This window comes from Carassius gibelio, chromosome B3, assembly GCF_023724105.1.
Source record: "Carassius gibelio isolate Cgi1373 ecotype wild population from Czech Republic chromosome B3, carGib1.2-hapl.c, whole genome shotgun sequence".
NCBI classification, from domain to species: domain Eukaryota; kingdom Metazoa; phylum Chordata; class Actinopteri; order Cypriniformes; family Cyprinidae; genus Carassius; species Carassius gibelio.
In genome coordinates this window covers 38,057,678-38,065,764 of record NC_068398.1, presented here as the reverse complement: position 1 = coordinate 38,065,764, position 8,087 = coordinate 38,057,678, and the positions used below count along the sequence as shown (strand labels likewise).

At 35.1% G+C, this 8,087-nt stretch overlaps 1 long non-coding RNA gene across 1 annotated transcript; it reads right to left on the bottom strand.

The window, feature by feature from the left end:
* Positions 1–2,407: 2,407 nt before the first annotated feature.
* On the bottom strand, positions 2,408–7,470 carry LOC127953463 (uncharacterized). The gene is made up of 7 exons (XR_008153194.1): positions 7,239–7,470; positions 7,096–7,138; positions 6,642–6,771; positions 6,367–6,458; positions 5,363–5,466; positions 3,277–3,397; positions 2,408–2,741 (listed from the first exon to the last, which is right to left on the bottom strand). It is a non-coding gene; the product is annotated as an uncharacterized LOC127953463 (long non-coding RNA).
* Between the last annotated feature and the right edge of the window lie 617 nt (positions 7,471–8,087).

The window sequence follows — 8,087 nt, the reverse complement described above, 5'->3', positions numbered from 1 at the left end:
ATAAACATACAGAACAGTTTTTGCACACACAAATCAATAAAATCACTAGTGGTGTGCACGGAAAGTCGAACTTTCGAATATTCGTTCTGCTCTAATTATTCGATAAATAAAAATGATATTCGAATTGACATATTTTTGCTTGCAAAAAAAAAAAAAAAAGGAAAAAAAGTCCACAATAAAACCTAATTCGGTCACTTTCTGTGATTCTCCACGGCATATTTGAAGATGTATGTAAGCAAAAACTAATTAATGAATGAATAAGAACTGCGGTCTTCTACAGTACTTCAAATATGCCGTGGATAATCACAGAAAGTGACCGAATTCAAGAACATTGTTCCGGCGTCTCTCAAGCAACGAATAAACACAGCTAACTTGGAGAATGCAGTGAAAACTCCTTCTCGCGTCTGTCCTAGACCCACGGCACAAACATCTCCGGTTTCTCGATGAAAACATGAGAGCAGTAAGAAAAAAAAACTTTTTTGAACATTATTAGAACATTTTCCTTGATTCGAGTGGTGCCGATGCAGCCGCTGCCACCAACGATGAAGAGGATGCAATGTCCACTCGTCGGAAAAGGCCAGTTCTTCAGCGATGATTAGAGAGTCCAGCCGAGACGAGTGGCAACAGTTCTTGATGGAGCCATGTATTCCACCAGATGAGGATCCCATATTCAGTGGTGAAACGAAAACCCGAAGCGCTTCACAAAATGTATTCGCTTAGCACACCGTTATTTGTGAGTCCCGCAAACGTCTGTGCCGTCAGAGCGCTTTTCTCCGCGGCCGGCCTTATTGTTAACAGACTAAGGAGCCGACTTTCCCCCGTAGATGCCCGTGTTTCTTAACAAGAACATGTACAACAATAGAAAAAAAAGCAGAAAAAGATTTGCTGACAGTTTCAAAGTTAAGTGTAAGCTATCTCTACAATAGCCTAACGTTCTTTACGTTTTTCTTTTTCATTTTTTTTTTTTTGCATTTAATCTGTACTTTTTTTGTTTGCATTGTTAAAGGTTTTCAGCTACAAAACACGATGTGTAATGTTCAAGCTTATTGTGTGTAAGCTTGTTCAAAAATGACAGAAACAATAAATGTTGCTGAAAATAACGTCTGTCTCAGTAGCTAAACTTAATTTACATGAATATTCGTTTTTTTGTGAGCTCAAAATTATTCAAATGTGATATTTGCAATAGGAACGAATGGCAAGTGGCATACAATCTAGTCAAGATTTTTCGCTAGGGCACGTTGTGGACCGACAACTTACCTGCGGTGCTGAAAACCTGCTCCGATGTGCTTGTGGCACAGACGCACAGGTACTTTCATGCCACTCGCGACATCTGGGGAAAACACCAGGCAGCATTTTTCCATGAATGAAGTGGGTTCTCGTCTCCTTGAGTAACTGGCTCTAAACAGTAGGCTGTTATTTCAGCTCCGATTCGGTCCTCTACGTTGCAGATGCCGACAGGACCTGCCATTGCATCTGCTTTTTTTTTTTTTTTTTTGCAGCATATTCCCAGAGTCATCTTTTTTCGTGAGGGCACAATTTGCTAATAGCCTCAAAATTACTTAATTTGTTTCAGTTTGTCTTTTTTTGAATTTATTTATTTCATTCTTATTCATTGTTATATTACATTTTGTTTTTTTACTTTGCCTGATTTATGATTGTTGCTTTGTTTGGTTTTTTTTTTTTTTTAGTTTGTTTTCATTTAAATTTAAATTTAATTTAAATTTTTATTTCTGCTGAAAAAAACAATAGAAACCATTACAGAAATTCTAATGGTTTCCATTACAAAACCATTACAAACCATCAGCAATTAACCATTAAAACCATTACCTAATGGTTTCCATTACGTAGTGTGTTTTGGGCATATTCCATTAGGATTTATTGGTTTGTATTGGTTTCCATTACAAGTTTGTATTGGTCACGATTTGCACATAATGGTTTCCATCACAGTTTTGTATTGGTTCTGATGGTTCCATTACAAGTTTGTATTGGTCTTTATTAAAACAAATTTAATGGTTTCTGTTGGTTTTGTAATGGTTCCATTACAAGTTTGTATTGGTCTTTATTAAAACAAATTTAATGGTTTCTGTTGGTTTTGTAATGGTTCTGATGGTTCCATTACAAGTTTGTATTGGTCTTTATTAAAACAAATTTAATGGTTTCTGTTGGTTTTGTAATGGTTCCATTACAAGTTTGTATTGGTCTTTATTAAAACAAATTTAATGGTTTCCGTTGGTTTTGTAATGGTTCTGATGGTTCCATTACAAGTTTGTATTGGTCTTTATTAAAACAAATTTAATGGTTTCCGTCAGTTTTGTAATGGTTCTGATGGTTCCATTGCAAGTTTGTACTGATCTTTATTTGCATATATTTAATAGTTTTCGTTGCAGTTTTATATTGGTTCTGATTTGAATGTTTAACTGATAGCTGGTAATTAGGCCATTAATTAATATAAATAAATAATTTAAATTATTAATACAAACTGTACACAGGTTTTGTCAAGAATATAATGTTTTTATTTATTTAAACTTCATACCAACCTTTCAATAGCAAACAGTTCAGGTTGTTTTGCAAAGAATTAAGAATATGCACCTAAAATCAAAATTATTCACAGAATACTCAACATAGCTGGAATTAACACAAAACCTTGACATTACATTTTATTTTAATTATTGTTATTCATTAATGCATTATAGAAATGCAGGAACTATGAACTGTTTTTGTGGCTTGTAGCTGTCTCAGACCTGCAAAAAAAAAAGAAAGAAAAAAGGACAATTCATTAGGACAATGTACCACATTACCAGTATGTGAGATTATCCATACATATATTTATATGGCAGTCTCAAAAAAGTTATTGATTTTTCTTTCATGCCTAAAATCATTAGGATTTAAATAAAGAAAATGTTCCATGAATATATTTTGTAAACTCCCTACCATAAATGTATCAACTTAATTTTTTATTAATAAAATGCTTTGCTCTGGATTTGAAATATTTTTCACAATATTTAGATTTTTTAGCACCATCAGATTCCAGATTTTCAAATAGTTGTATCTCAGACAAATATTGTCCTCCTAACAAACCATACATCAATGGAAAACTTATTTAGTATTATTATTGAAATAAAAATCTAAAAAATAAAATAAAAACAATTACCCTTGTAACTGGTTTTGTGGTCCAGTTTCACAAATAGGCTTGAATAATTACATTATCTACTTTTTATGGTACATAGTCTCTATTCACTTTGAGTCATATTAGATAAGAGGTTGTAGCACACTTACCACTGACAGTTTTATCTGGTTTATGTCACTGATCTCCTCAGCCAGGTATTTCCATACACTTAGGAGGCGTTTATTTCCTATAAGGTGTGGCCTTTTTTCTTCAGCTTCTGAGACAGACACTCTTGTTTTGAACACACACACACATACATACGCACACACACACACACACGCACACACGTAAACAAAAATTGAAATTCAAGAACTGATGGACTAATCTCAGACTTTAAATCTGACCACTCTCAAGTGGAAATTAAGTAGCATATGTGACCTGTGCTGGCAAAGTTAGTCACAATGAGCAAAAATCAGTTGAGGTTTTTTTTCTCATTAAAAAGTCCTTCAAAATGATGTATAACTGTATATATATATAAAAAAAAAATGACTGAGCTACACCCGTTTGAAGTTGAAAGAGTTGGCAAAGTCAACTCTTTTCTATTTTCTAAAGGTTCCAAACCAAAATCACTGAGCAACAAGTTCTTTTCTTAATAATAATTCACTTTTTTATTTTACATCCGAACAAAAGCATTCAAGTAAGAAAAACTAATAATCAAATGTAAAATCCCTTTATTCATTACAAATAAATTAATTATTAAAACTATAAAAGCAGTTCAATTAGTCATTCTGTGTATACAGGTGCTTGTCATATAATTAGAATATCATAATTTCAATTCAAAAAGTGAAACTTGTATATTATATTCATTCATTACACACAGACTGATATATTTATTTATATCTGACAACTAAGGAAAATCCCAAAAAAGAAAATTAGAGTATAACTTAAGACCAATACAAAGAAAGGATTTTTAGAAATCTTGGCCAACTGAAAATTATGAACATGAAAAGTATGAGTATGTACAGCACTCAATACTTAGTTGAGGCTCCTTTCCCCTGAATGACTGCAGCAGTGCGGTGTGGCATGGAGTCGATCAGTCTGTGGCACTGCTCAGGTGTTATGAGAGCCCAGGTGTCTCTGATAGTGACCTTCAGCTCTTCTGCATTCTTGGGTCTGATATATCACTACTCAGCAGCAGTACAGTCCTTTTTGAAGCGAGACACTTCTGGTTCTGTCTGTTGTTCAAGAGTGGCTTGACACAAGGAATGCGAAGCTGAAACCCATGTCTTTCATACGTCTGTGTGTAGTGGTTCTTGAAGCACTGACTCCAGCTGCAGTCCACTCTTTGTGAATCTCCCCCACATTTTTGAATGGGTTTTGTTTCACAATCCTCTCCAGGGTGCAGTTATCCCTATTGCTTCTACACTTATTTTCTACTACATCTTTTCCTTCCCTTCTCCTCTCTATTAATGTGCTTGGACGCAGAGCTCTGTGAACAGCCAGCCTCTTTAGCAATGACCTTTTGTGTCTTCCCCTCCTTGTGCAAAGTGTCAATGGTCGTCTTTTGGACAACGGTCAAGTCAGCAGTCTTCCCCATGATTGTGTAGCCTACAGAACGAGACTGAGAGACCATTTAAAGGATTTTCAGTTGTTTTGAGTTGATTAGCTGATTAGAGTGTGGCACCAGGTCTCTTCAATATTGAACCTTTTCACAATATTCAAATTTTCTGGGATACTGAATTTGAGATTTTCCTTAGTTGTCAGTTATAAACATCCAAATTAAAAGAAATAAAGATTTGGAATATATCAGTCTGTGTGTAATGAATGAATATAATATACAAGTTTCACTTTTTGAATGGAATTAGTGAAATCAACTTTTTGATGATATTTTAATTATATGACCAGCACCTGTATTTATCAGGATATATATATATATATATATATATATATATATATATATATAACTGTAATTTGAATGTCGGATTGAAATGAACACTGTTATTAGAGTAGTTAATTGTTAGCATAAGTGCGGCTAATAATAATAATTAAAAAAAAAAATAATTAGCATGTTTTTGTGTTTTGCTTTGGTACTGAAATTGGTTCTGTGACAACACTAATAGTTAGACCTCAATTAATGTGTTCAGGTGCACTGCAGGTTGGAGCAAAACTCTGCATGTAAGTGGACCTTAAGAGACAATGTTGAGATCTCCTGCAATATGTTCTGAGCATGCACTATAAAGAGACAGAATGACTTACAACACTGGTGTCCAGTCCTGGGCTGGAGGACCACCGTTCTGCAGAGTTTCTGCTGATCCTTGATCAGCTGCTCAGGTCCGCTTAACTGGGGTTGGAGCTAAACTCTGAAACAAGAGAAGTCAACCAATATTATGAAGTTAAAAAAAAAAAATGATTCAGAAATATGCACGTTTGAAAATGCACAAAGATGAGAAGAAAGCTATGTGTTTAATGAGAACTTTCCACTGAAGAATAAGAAGCAATATTAAGTCACAGATGCATTTTTATTAATTCTTATTAATATTGTTTAAATATGTTACAGTAACCTTGTGCTTTATCAATGATTTTCAGTCTCTGAAATAGAAAAGATCTATCAGTGCTGAATGGGATCATACATACATCATATGTAATGATATTTAACAAGAGTTCTAACACTGTGTCGTCACTGGACAGCACAACAAAATACAACAGAGCCTTTTATAATCAGTGATGCTCTCTACACTGGATGCGGCACGAAACAACAAATCACAGACGGTGATCTGATGCCTTTTCCTATTTATGATGTACTGACACAAAGTTTAAATGATTTTTAACAGTCACTTTGGTGTGAGAGTGTGTAGCTTGGAGATAGAGATCTTTTTATGTTTCTGAAATAAGTCTCATGTACACTAAGAAAACTGCATTTATTTGATCATAAATAAAAATGGTAATGTTGTCAAATATTAGTACAATTTCAAATAACTGCTTTATATGTAAATATTTTGTACAATTTTATTCTTGTTTTCACAAAGCATGATTTCTGAAGGATTGTGTGACACTGGAGACTGATGCTGAAAATTCAGCTTTGATCACTTATTAAAACAAACTTAAATAGAAAATAGTTATTAAAAAAATGGTAATTTCACAATTTAACTGTATTTTGATCAAATAAATGCAGCAGTGGTGAGCATAAAAGATGTCTTTGAAATACATGACAAATCTGACCCTTACATTTTTGAATGGTGTATGTTTGACGAATTGCTTACTATTCATGGTTCATAATGTCTAAAAATGTTCTTCGACAGGAGATATGACTAGAGCACAGCCTTCAGCATGGAAGAACCTAGGAACATAAGCACTGTCACAGAGACAACAATATTTATGATACAATGCCAGGTATAAGGCATATACTATAGCAGAGGTGAAATGCAGAAAATAAAAATAAGAATTCACAGAATATATAATTTATATAATCATTTACAATAAATATATATACATATATATATATATATATATATATATATATATATTTAAGTTTTACTTATTTAGTAATGCTCCTACAGCGTGGACATCAAAATGTGTGTGCTTTCATCCTCTCTGTCAGCAGCTCCCTTCAGAAATGTTAAAATCAGGAACTTCTCCTGCGTCATAGAGGTTTTTTTCTGGCACTTCTGAAATCACAGAACAAGTTTGTATTTATGTGTTTACCATGAAAGATCAAATCCTGAAGGTTTCAGTCCATTTTCACGCTCTATGTAAGTGATGTAACGTTATCCGGTTAAGTTAGTGCACATTTTAGGATTAAACAGTGGATACTTTTAGGGTTAAATTAATTCGGTTAAGTTACTTCCATTCATCCATTGATATATATGGAGAGAGAGAGACAGAGAGAGAGAGAGAGAGAGAGAGCTCATCTACACACAAGATGACATTAAAAGCCCAAACTTAATTAATAAGAGCTCATGTCTATCGTTACCTCTTGTAGTTAGCCTTACCTTTGAGATGCTAACGGACTTTTCTGACGACGCTAAACCATTTCTATAAAGTAAATATTAAACGAAAGCGTATAATTTACATGAAATAAAGTGTCAGGAACACTTTAATGTACTATTTGTGTAATTTAATAGACTAAACTTACCTAAAAAAAAAAAGTGAAACCACATTGAGTGTCAGCGATCAGCTGCTTGACGGTTGGGCTGCCGCCTCGTTTCCATGGTGACGTCCTCCGCTCCAGTTCTGCGCGCGCGCACATTACAGCACGTGGAAGTCACGCAGAATTTCACTGTTATTTCACATCTATTTTTGGGCTAAATTTGGACCAAATCCGACAGACAAAACAAAGACCAACTTTTCAAGTCAATTTTGAAGGCCATGACGAGTAGAGTTGATTTAAAAAAAAAAAAAAAAACTAAAAAAACAAACAATTAAATGAATTAAAAATAACCTTTCCAAATGACGTTGTCACGGTTTTACGCTGCCTGAAGGAATACGGAGTCGAGGATAAACGGAATAAGGCTTTTAATATATCCAACACAGGGGATATCCAACATGGAGCACAGAGGTAGACACACGTAAGTAGCAAGTGCAAACGAAGACCCGACAAAACAGAACTGAAAGGACAAGGCTTAAGTACAAAGGATAATTGGGGAAACACAGGTGGATGGAATCATTAAATTAACAGGGACATGGAACACATGAGGAAGATAGTAGACACACCTGGGAACTAATCACGGAAGACAGAAACTGGGTCACTGGGGCAAAAACATTAAATGAGTCCAGGTGTGTGACAGTACTCCCCCCTCCCGGTAGGTGCGTCCTCGCACCGTAGAAACAACAGAGGGAGGCGTGGGTGGGAACTTGGGAGGAGGTTCCGGTGGAGGACGGACTCCCAGGAGGGGGCCAGCAGACAGGGACCACAGAAGGAGGAGCCAGGGAGGAGACGACGGAGGGAGGAGCCAGGGAGGAGACAGGAGCAGGAGGAGCCAGA